Source organism: Papaver somniferum, chromosome 5, assembly GCF_003573695.1.
Source record: "Papaver somniferum cultivar HN1 chromosome 5, ASM357369v1, whole genome shotgun sequence".
NCBI classification, from domain to species: domain Eukaryota; kingdom Viridiplantae; phylum Streptophyta; class Magnoliopsida; order Ranunculales; family Papaveraceae; genus Papaver; species Papaver somniferum.
In genome coordinates, this window is record NC_039362.1 from 97945939 (window position 1) to 97956789 (window position 10851).

The 10851-nt window shown below is 36.1% G+C and overlaps 1 long non-coding RNA gene across 2 annotated transcripts; it reads right to left on the reverse strand.

The window, feature by feature from the left end:
- Positions 1-4347: 4347 nt before the first annotated feature.
- LOC113277677 lies at positions 4348-7347 on the reverse strand. 2 transcript variants are annotated; one of them, XR_003325044.1, is made up of 5 exons: positions 7268-7347; positions 7131-7178; positions 5592-5649; positions 4886-4957; positions 4348-4802 (listed from the first exon to the last, which is right to left on the reverse strand). It is a non-coding gene; the product is annotated as an uncharacterized LOC113277677 (long non-coding RNA). The 2 variants fall into 2 exon arrangements; XR_003325043.1 differs by lacking the exons at positions 7131-7178; positions 7268-7347 and adding an exon at positions 5776-6153.
- Between the last annotated feature and the right edge of the window lie 3504 nt (positions 7348-10851).

Below are 10851 nucleotides of genomic sequence, written 5' to 3' on the forward strand. Positions count from 1 at the left end.
TTTTGTTTATTTTTATTTTGTATTTATTTTATTATTATCCAAAAAAAAAGTCAAAAAAAAAAAGAGAAAGGAAAAAAAAAATTCATTGCATCACATTTTTGTTTGTTTAGTTCGTTTTTGGTTTTGTAGTTATTCAATAAAGCCAATGGAAGAAGAAATATCCGTAATGAAGTTTCAAGCAACAAGGAATTAGAAGAAAGAATCATCATTGTCAAGATTATACGAAGTTCAAGAGTTATCATCAAGAGTTGAAGACCGAAGACGAAGATGAAGACACCGATTGAAGACCGAAGACGTTTCTATGGATGCTGTGAGAGTGGTGCTAGCTGCACGTCGAACGGATAACGAGGTAAGTAAGCATATTCCCACCTTCGTTAAGTGGTTGATTTCCTTTCTTAGAGATCGCCAGAAAAAGGGTTTTCAAAATGATTAAAAGATGTGGGTTTTCAAAACAATTCGGAGGGTTTTCTCCTTCCTACTATTCAACGTGTCGCAGGATTCTCTTTTCATTCCTACCTCGACACATGTGTGACCCATAAAGAGCTATTTATTATTGAGAGCAACTTCATAAAACCCTTTCTTGTGAGGCAGAGTCGAGGCTTTTGATCACTCCGAACCCGAATTTCTTTCGAAAAGGGATGGTTATTTCTCTCTCAACTTTTAAGGATGAGATTGTGTTCATTTATGTGTCTAACTTTTTATGACTAGTGTGCAGAATCTCTATGTCTTCTTAGCGCATTGGATGCTATCATTACGGAGAACTAGTAAGTTGGAAAAAGCAGGTTTTGTGGGTATATCTCTAGTAAACCCTCATGGGAGTTGTATGTATCCTTTAGAATAAGTTTTGTTTGATTTTCTCGAGGACTAGAAAAGTCTAGGTGTGGGGGAATTTGATAGGTGTTGTAAAACACCTAATTTTATATCTATAGTTTATGCTTTCTTTGCTATTTTTCTTGAAAATTATGTATCTTTTGAGTTTGAGTTTATTAGGTGCAATGGAGTCATTGGAGCAAAAGGAAGCGGAACTAGTTCAAATCCAGGATTTCTTCTCATCATCTTGAAGATGACGAAAAGACGAAGCCAGTGGCGGAAGCATGAGATCATTCTGACATCGTATGAAGAAGCTGCGAGCATTTGAAGCATATCAGAGTTGCGGAGTTTGTTAACTGAATTGTCAGTCTCGCAGGACTGACAATTGAACTGAAATCACTAAGGGGTTGCTGCTTCAGTGGTGGCCCTTATCTGTGCGGTGAATGCGTAGAATCTTTCAGATAACCCTTATCTAAAGGTGTAGGGTGGCTGGATTAATCTTATTATCCCAGGCATCGAGAAAAGCCCGTCTCATTACAACAACCTAAACTTCTGAGAAAAATGGCTGATGTCTGAAAGATTACATAAGTTCAGAAGAAGGGAGAAATCGAGAGTTTAAGAAGGATGAGGATCTGTTACTCAGAATCAGATCGAGAAGAGGGTGGATTTGCTGTTAAAGGGGTTTGATTTCGGTGGTGTTGATATGAATATCAAGAATAAAAGGGGATCTGTGAGATTTTGAAATCAAGCAGATAAGAAGAAATTGGTGATGGGTTTCTATGTGTCATGCTGTGAATCTGATTTAAGAAGATGGGTTGTGTTTGATTTTGAGTTCGATTGTGAACTGCATCCGTCAATGGAGGTTTAGGGTTTGCTGTTGAACTGAATGGTGAAGATGAATTTGAGCTGTAAGTAATGATGTTGGTGATGGAATTTAGGTTTCAGTTGTGTCAAGAATGGTGTGATAGAACCTGACATGGTGGAATTGAAGCTGAAATGGAGATGCTGCTACCAAGGGTTCACAGTGTAGGAAATGGGTATTGCAGCTGGAATTGGGAGTTGTTTCTCTAAGTTATGTTCATGCACTGATGAGGATTGCTGAAGCTTATGGTGCTGGATTCGAAAGAAGATGGAGTTGGTCTTACAGGAGGAATGTTAGTGCAGGGGAACAACACGATGCAATGGGACTAAAGATGAGATGATGGAATTGATGGGGATGAATGCTTAGGATTTGAACTGAGGCTGAATCTGGTGCTGTTGATTGTCAAGTTCAGTTCTTATTCAGTATAAACTACAGGTGATGCTGTGATGGCAGTGTGTAGGAAATGGAAGTTATTGCCTTAGATTTGTTTGGGCTTCAGTGATTAAAGTGTTGGCCAGAAGCTGTAAGCTGATGGGCTGAATGAAATACAGGTGATGGCAGTGATTGCAGGTCATCCGAACGGAACGGATTTGCAGCTGCAGTCGCAAAGAAGAGCATTGAGCTGAGATTGCAGTGTGTGAACTGACTCAAGGTGGTACAAGGAATGGCGAAATTATTTTGGTGTTGTTGTCGAGGTTGAGGAGATGATTGTACTAGATCATTGCAGGTGGAATAGGAATGAATGTGGTTTGTAAATGAATTGAGATGCGCTAACTAAGCTTGAGCTGGGTTGCAGCTGTGGCAGTCAGTTCAGGTTGCAGCTGAGCATTGCTGTTCTGGTAAGTGAAGAATGGGTATGAGCTGGGCAGATGAGCAGCTGAAATGGCTTTGGGGTGATGCTGGTTATGTATGCAAGACTGTAGGTGGTAGTTGTGTTATTATTACAGGGAATCCAAGGAAGATTGCAAGTATGAACATGGAATTTAGGATGGATGGGTTGTGTAAGAATGGATATGCTGCTTAGCTGAAGTTGTATATGAAGTTGGTAGAAAACATGGTGTTTCAGGTGGTGCTGATAATGAAAGGACTACAATGGGTGTTTGAGCAGCAAAGAAGTGGTGGTTGAACTGAGAAGAAAACTGAAGCTGGCAGTGATGCACAATCATTGTGCATCACAACATGGTTGGCAATCTGTCATTGATGCACAATCATTGTGCACCACATATGCTGAGCAGAAGAAGCTGTGATGCACAATCATTGTGCATCAGCAGTTCAGGCCAGTGCAATGGCCTAGACAAAGCCACTCGGCCCATCCAGCTGAGTAAGATGCTGACTCGGTCTGACTTTGACCGAGTTGACCCCAGTCCGACTCAGTTGACCCGACCGATTTGACCCGTTGACCGATGACCGGGTGGACTTTGCCGGTCACCTAAGCTGTTTTCCGGCGACTTTTCCGACCAATTTCCGGCAACGATTTTGGACATATTTTCTACATGGGTTTTTCTCACATATGGGCTTGGTGGACATCTTGCTATTGGACTTTGGGCTTTTGAAGACTTGGCCTAATTTTGGAAGGGAGAAAAGCTACAAAAAGAAAAGTTTTCTAAAACTTTTAGAGAGCACGTATTATTCTTGGAGATTTGGAGATAGCTACAACTAGGGTTTGCTTTCGTTTTATTTTTCATCTTCTTCAATTATTTTATGATTATGATTATGATGAACTCCATTATTATGAGTAACTAAACTCAATTATTGGTTATGGGATAAAAGTTGATTTCTCAAGCATGTTATTTAAATCAATGAATTAGTTTTGTCTCAAAACTTTATTGTTTATGATTCATGGTTGATATTATTTTATGATTTGAATGCTAGTTTGGTTGAGTCCGGAATCAATTAGATTAGTCTTCATCTCTATTGCTAGATTAGGGTTTTCAATACAAAATAGTTGTTTATCCCTGATTCTAAGTAGCATACTGCCATTATTACTTGTAGTGATACATCTTTTTAATTGCATATGAATCATAACCTTTGTTAAAACGAATTAGTGCTTTTACACGTTTGTTTGCATTGATTAGTCTTATTTCATAGAACTTATTGCTCTTAGGGAGTTAAACTTAATTGTGCTTTTACACTTTAGGTTGCTTTCCAGGTAGATTTCACAATAGCATCTTTTAATGTTGTTTGTGATAAAATCGGGAAATAAACGGGATATTCTTGCGATCAAGATATCCTAGGACTTCTAATAGATGAGAGATTAAAATTCCAATTCTAGACATTGATGAAAATACATGTTTGTGAATGATACTATCCCATGACCAATATCTTCTCCTTATTGATTATTCAATTATTTTATTGCTTTTAATTTACTTTCATTGCTTTGTTTATTTAGATAAAACAAAACCCCCCCTTTGGTTACTAAGAAACTGAAAATTGATAACAACAAAAGCCTCTCTGTAAGAACGAACTCTTTCTTATCACGTACTATATTTATATCTAGTTGAGTGAGAAAGTAAATTATATTTGCATGGCTGATAACCGGTCAGTATCCCACTGAAAGAAGCCGCGAGAGACATTCCAATGTTTCTTTCCAGGCAAAAAATCCTTAAGGGACAAAATAGTAGAGTTAACAATACGATTTGGAACTAAAATTTAAATTTGGAATTAACAGGGTGGTTTAGAGTCAAAAAAACATAATATGAAACACATAAGATAGACTTAAGCTACTACAACACTGGAGGCTTAGAACTCCTGTATTTGATAAAACTTACGCTCATACAAATCATATAAGAACGTAGAACGAAAGAATAAATGAGGAACTAAAAAGTAACCAATATGTCAATTACTATATCGTAGCCTTGAGCTCAAATTGTGCCTTCCGTCCCACTCAAATTGAGATCTCATAATATGTAAAAGTTAAAGCACACAAATATCTGCCTGTTCCATAATTCACTATAGGCGCGTCATCATATGCCAGGACAGATCCATATTTCTTAAGCATCTTATGAGCATCAGGAAGAGGATCAAGTTAGCTCACATATAACTCATGTCAAATTACAGTGTTTTAATTTCCCTTCACATATAATTTCCATCAAACATGAAGCTACAAAAGAAACGACCAACAATCAAACACCTGAAAATGTTTTCTAGTTGTCAGTTACACAAAGATCATTATAATTATATTAAGACCGGAGAGGAAAAGGAGCATTTTCTTACCCTCAAATCATCTTCAACTTTTCAAATTCTTTTATCATGAAAAACCATGTTGTTATTAGCTTAACATCACCCCTGCCAAGCAAAAGACAATTTGTGAACAAATTCTCAAAGTTTCATAAACAATTTGTGAACAAATTTTCCTAGAAACTCGGGCCAAATATAATAGTTGTGTGCAAATTTATCAATAAAAGTTCCATAGGCAATTAGGGAAGCAAACTCAAGAAGAATGTTGTACTGATTACGACCATCGTAAGCTAAGTTTACCATATCCTGTCTGACATCCCAAGTTGATAGCTTAAGCTTCTCTCCACCACTTGTAAACATCTTTATTTTAAAAATCAACACATGAAAATGATAGATAGAAGGGCAAGTAAACTCAAGTTTTACTGGAAAAACACAGACCCAATTCTCTATTGTAAACATATCTTGGCAGAAAGACAAAATTAGATTACTCACTTAATGATCCTGTATTCCATCAAAGAGAAAAAAAAAAAAACTTAATGATCTAGTAGTTACTAAGATCTAAAGCTAAATTATGTAGAATTATCCATGTTGAATTCGTAACAAATCAAAAATCCCATCTGTTAATAAAAGAAAGAAATTCTAAATACAGTAATTGTAGAATGTAGCATATGAGAGAAACAGAATTCCAAATCAAGAAACTAATAAATTCAAATTTAAAGAAAAATTAAAAGACAGTACTCACCTGGGAGTCTTGAGACTTGAGAGAAGAAAGAAGTAGAGAAACCTAGGAAGATGATAACCTGTGTCGAACAAATCAAATCAAATCTTTTGAAAAAACGTATAAAATCAAAAGATAAACGATAATGTTTCGCCAATCTACCGAAAGAATTGAAAACCCCAATTCGAATGACCAAAATGAACCATACCTGGGATCAAAAATATCAAAAAACATAAGAGCCACGGTTCATGTTATAAGGGTTCATACATTGCAGTTCATTGCAGCGAAACTCAGGGAGGGAAGGTATAGTGCCAAGATGACGATCTAATTATCACATACGACTGTAAACTTCAGTTCAGAAAATGGGAGGTTTATAGAAAATCCTCCCATTTTCTAAAATCCTTTTATGGGAGGTTCAAAATGACTAAAATCCTTTCCATACATTCGTTGCAGCTAATTAAATTGAGGGCTATAGAAAATGGGAGGTTTTGGAGAAGAGTAAACTTCAAATTAAAAAGCTCCAGCAAGTTGTAATAGTTACAACAACGAATTAAATTGAGAGCTAGAGAGAGGCGTGCTGGTGTTAGAAGAGATAAATTGGGAGGTTTTAGAGAATAGTGAACTTCAAATTTAAGTTAACAGTAATTCTCCAAATTTAAGTTAACATCTAACGTTAATTAGTAGTCATACTTGCACATGTAATTTAAGTTTGAAAAATTAACACAGCATCCAAATCTCAGTAGCCAACCATACTATTATAATTTTCCAAGTACTATAATTCTCCAAGAAAGTTCATCTTCGGCCTCGCCAATATGGGAGAAAGTTTTGTAGGTGGTTGCGGCACTTTCGGAAGGGTTGTTGACTGGACAAAATTGGAACCAATTTACTCTGCGAAATTAATTTCAATGATTTCCAAATATAGGTAGGAATCAACAGAGTGCAGAATTGTTGCTGATTGAAAATGAATTACCTTAGATGTTTGGAACTCTGATGATTTTCTGAATACAACAATCAAAACCTACACATCATAATCCATACCACAGCCAGTTCTTAACTAAGTTATGCTCATTAGTAAACCACACATCATAAGTATTAGGAGTGCAACCCACTTTAAAATTGAACAAAAGGAACTGATCGTAAACCCTTCTAACAATAAGCACAGACAAACTTGAACAAAACTCATCAGTAGACCACACATCATAAGCATCATCAGTGACAGCACACACTATGATGTTACAAATCCTATTTCATAAACACAATTGTGAATCTGCCACACATCATAATGTCCTTTGAACGATGTTTGGACCTTAATATTACGCTGCCATTCCTTTGAACAATAATCACATAAACTATTTTTTCTAATATAAACCTAAATGCTACCTGATTAGTGGTTGCAACAATTAGCACAACAATGACAGTGATTTAAATAGTGGTAACTAAAAATGATAATATGAGAATGCTTGATTAAGCTTTCGGTTATATTTCAAATCCAAAAATTAGGAGAACCCCAATTCAGGTAACCACGCACAAAGTCATAAACACAGTCAATTAAAAAAGAATTACCTAAGATTTTTGGAACTCTGATGATTTTCTGAATTAAACTATCGAAACCTACAATAGAACAATAACCTTATTAGGGGTTAAAATTGAAAAATCAAACTATCACTGAACGAATAAAACAAAAAATAGCTGGGCATTACCTAGGGTATCACTGATTGATAGAAAATGCGACTGAAACATAGAAAGATGATGACTTTGTCTAGAGTTTATGTAGTCGAATTCTTTTTGAAGGGATGTTGGTGCATGTAACGTATGAGGTCTTTAATTAGTGCTAACTCTGTGAGAACAGAAGATCATGCGATAAGTTGTAACGGAAGATTAGAGTAGCGCAAATTTATGCCCTTATAAACTGGTGCTGCTTTAACTGGGATTATAAACGAAACGGACGAAGAGGATGAATCTGAACGGTTGGATTTGTCTCTCAACTTTCTCAACTTTGAGAGCAGATGGTAGCCGTGGGTCACTCTAAAAAACCCATCCACAACCATCAGATTAGACAAAAACCATTTGTTTTTGTAAGATAGATATATCAATTAGTGTTCAATATAACGAGAAGTATTGCAACTGAGAAATAAAATCTCCTCATTTTACTGTTCATTTGTCATATATGATTCACTTCTATGAATTAGAAAATATAGCTTCTATGAGCTGAGTAACATAAACTTTAGAAATTAATAAAGGTTTAACTACTTATACAGTTGATGTACCATCAACTATCATACTAACTGTATGCATAGTTACCGTGAATTAAGTTATAAATTTTGTGGAACTCGGCATTTTATATAACATCATCAGCACGAATTGCTCTGTAACAATCAACGTGGGGGCTAACGATATAGAAAAGGATACTTCTCTTCAACCCTTGCACAATTTATTTAACTATTGTTGAGTAGTTTTGTGCATAAATTTTTTGTAGTGTCTAACTTCGTTTCCTATTTGACTAGGACTTGTTAAAGGAGAAGTTGGACATCTCACCGCACTTTGTATATATTATTGGCGACACAAATAATTGTTACGGTATATGAAGAGATATCTAAAATAGGTATGTATTAGCAACGACTCATATTTATGATATTATTCGATTTTCGAATTTAATCAAATATTTGAGTTTTGGGCATTTGCAATTTTCCTCTTTAACCGACCAACGAAAGGATTTTTTCCGCATTATTTTTGGACAACGTAGAAAATAAAATTACCTTTGTTGGTACACCAATGATTTTGTAGTGTTAACGGTTTTTAATATCGGCAGAGCGGGGAATTGTTGTATCCTGAGGGATAGGAAAATTTCAATATTCTTTTGTCATAATAATCTCTGGAATTCAAAGTCGTTCCACCTAAGATCAGAATGCGATGAAAAATGGATATCGTGTTAACACGGTTAACCAGTCTCTATCAACAGTCCGTGAAATGACTGTGACAGGAACACGGTTTGGATGCAGAGATGGAGCTGGTGTTGTTGGTTGTGAAGCTAAAAAAATGAATTTCAGTACTGCAGTGGCTTATGACTGTGAATTGAATTAAGAAGACTGCAATACAAGGGATAATGAATGAAAATTTATGGCATTAGATATATGTTTAGGTTTCAAGGGAATGGATTTGAAATGAGATGTTGTTGCTACTTTGTTTTAATGTTGAACTTCCATATTAAGTATTTAACTTGTTTTAAACTTGTCTTAAGAACATAGGTGGTAATGTATTAAAAAACTAATTTTAAACTTTTGTTGGTTATAAAGCTTATAATTTGAAATTTTGGATATGTTCAGAGTTATTAGACGAATGCTAGGTTGCAGGTAAAAAACCCTGTACCGGCCTTGTACCGGACCGGTATCACCGGGACAGGTACAGTTCGTGAGCAGGTACAAGTAGTCAAGAATGGGAACCAACCACTACCAGGTACAGGTACCGGGTTCCTAAAAAACCTGTACCGTACCGGCACATGTGAAGCCCTAAACACAACATTATAAGGGTGGCCAACCATTTTGTCGTACACATCCGAGAACACTCCAGACTTTGTTAGAGTCAAACCCTCCTCCTTTATACTTTCTACAAACTAATCTTATATACAGTTAATCTCATCCTACTGAGATAAGTGTTTAGTGCATGACTTATATTATGGTGACAGATAGACATTGCGTGCCTCACCAAATTTCTTCAGTACATGCACCCGCTATTATATATATCGATTAATGTCCAATATAACGAGAAGAATTGTAACTGAGAAATAAAATCTCCTCAATTTAGTGTTCATTTGTCATGTATGATTCACTTATATGAATTAAAGAATATAGCCTCTGCGAGCTGAGTAACATAAACTTTAGAAATTAATAAAGGTTAACTTCTTATACAGTTGATGTACCATCAACTATCATACTAACTGTATGCATAGTTACCGTGAATAAAGTTATAAATTTTGTGAAACTCGACATTTTATAAAACATCATCAGCACGAATTGCTCTGTGACAATCGACGTGGGGCTGACGATATAGAAAAGGATAATTCTCTTCAACCCTTGCATAATTCATTTAACTATTGTTGAGTAGTTTTGTGCATAATTTTTTTGTAGTGTCTAACTTCGTTTTCCTATTTGACTAGGACTTGTTAAAGGAGAAGTTGGACATCTCACCGCACTTTGTATGTGTTATTGGAGACACAAATAATTGTTGCGGTATATGAAGGGATATCTAAAATAGGTACGTATTAGCAACGACTCATATTTATGATATTATTCGATTTTCGAATTTAATCAAATATTTGAGTTTCAGGGCATTTGCAATTTTCCTCTTTAATCGGCCAACGAAAGGTTTTTTTTCCGCGTTATTTTTGGATAGCGTAGAAAATAAAATTACCTTTGTTGGTACACCAATTATTTTGTAGTGTTAACGGTTTTTTATATCGGCAGAGCGGGGAATTGTTGTATCATGAGGAATAGCAAAATTGCAATATTCCTTTGTCATAATAATTTCTGGAATTCAAAGTCGTTCCACCTAAGGTCAAAATGCAATGAAAAATGGATATCGTGTCAACACGGTTAGCCAGTCTCTATCAACGGTCCGTGAAATGACTGTGACAGGTAGGGCTGCCAATGGGTACCCGTTTACCCGAAACCGAACCGGACTCTGTAGATTCGGGTTCGGTTCCGGGTCCAAGTATCGCACCCGTTAAGAGTTTGATACCCGACGGGTATACCCGGTAAGGATCCGTTACTAATCGGTTCCGAACCAGGTCTACCCGACGGGTACCCGTCGGTTCCCGGGTACCCGATAGAGCTGTCTTATAATTAAGTTTTAGGGTATGAAACCTACATTAAGCTATGTATTTTACAAAAAAATCTTATGCTGCCTCACAAACTTTGTCTGCAGCGACTCCCTAAAATCCAATTCCCTAAAATCTCTCTATATTCTGTTTCAGGATAGATGGCTTTCTAATTCATGATGATCAATCTTTCGTCCAAGCTATAACTGGTCAACTAATCTTTATCATATTTAACATTTTATTCTTGGCTAACACTTAGCAGATCTTGATCTTGGTTATAGCTATTATTTTTTTTGGTGTATGATTTCCTTATTAGTAGGGTCAATTTGTTCGTTGTTACAATATAACAAGATTTAGCTATATTCATTTTTATCTATACGAGGTGGAGGCAAGGGTACCACTCTTTAATAATGGCGAGATCTTGTTGGTGTTGATCTATCTCAAATGTTGGGACTATGGAACCCAAAATAG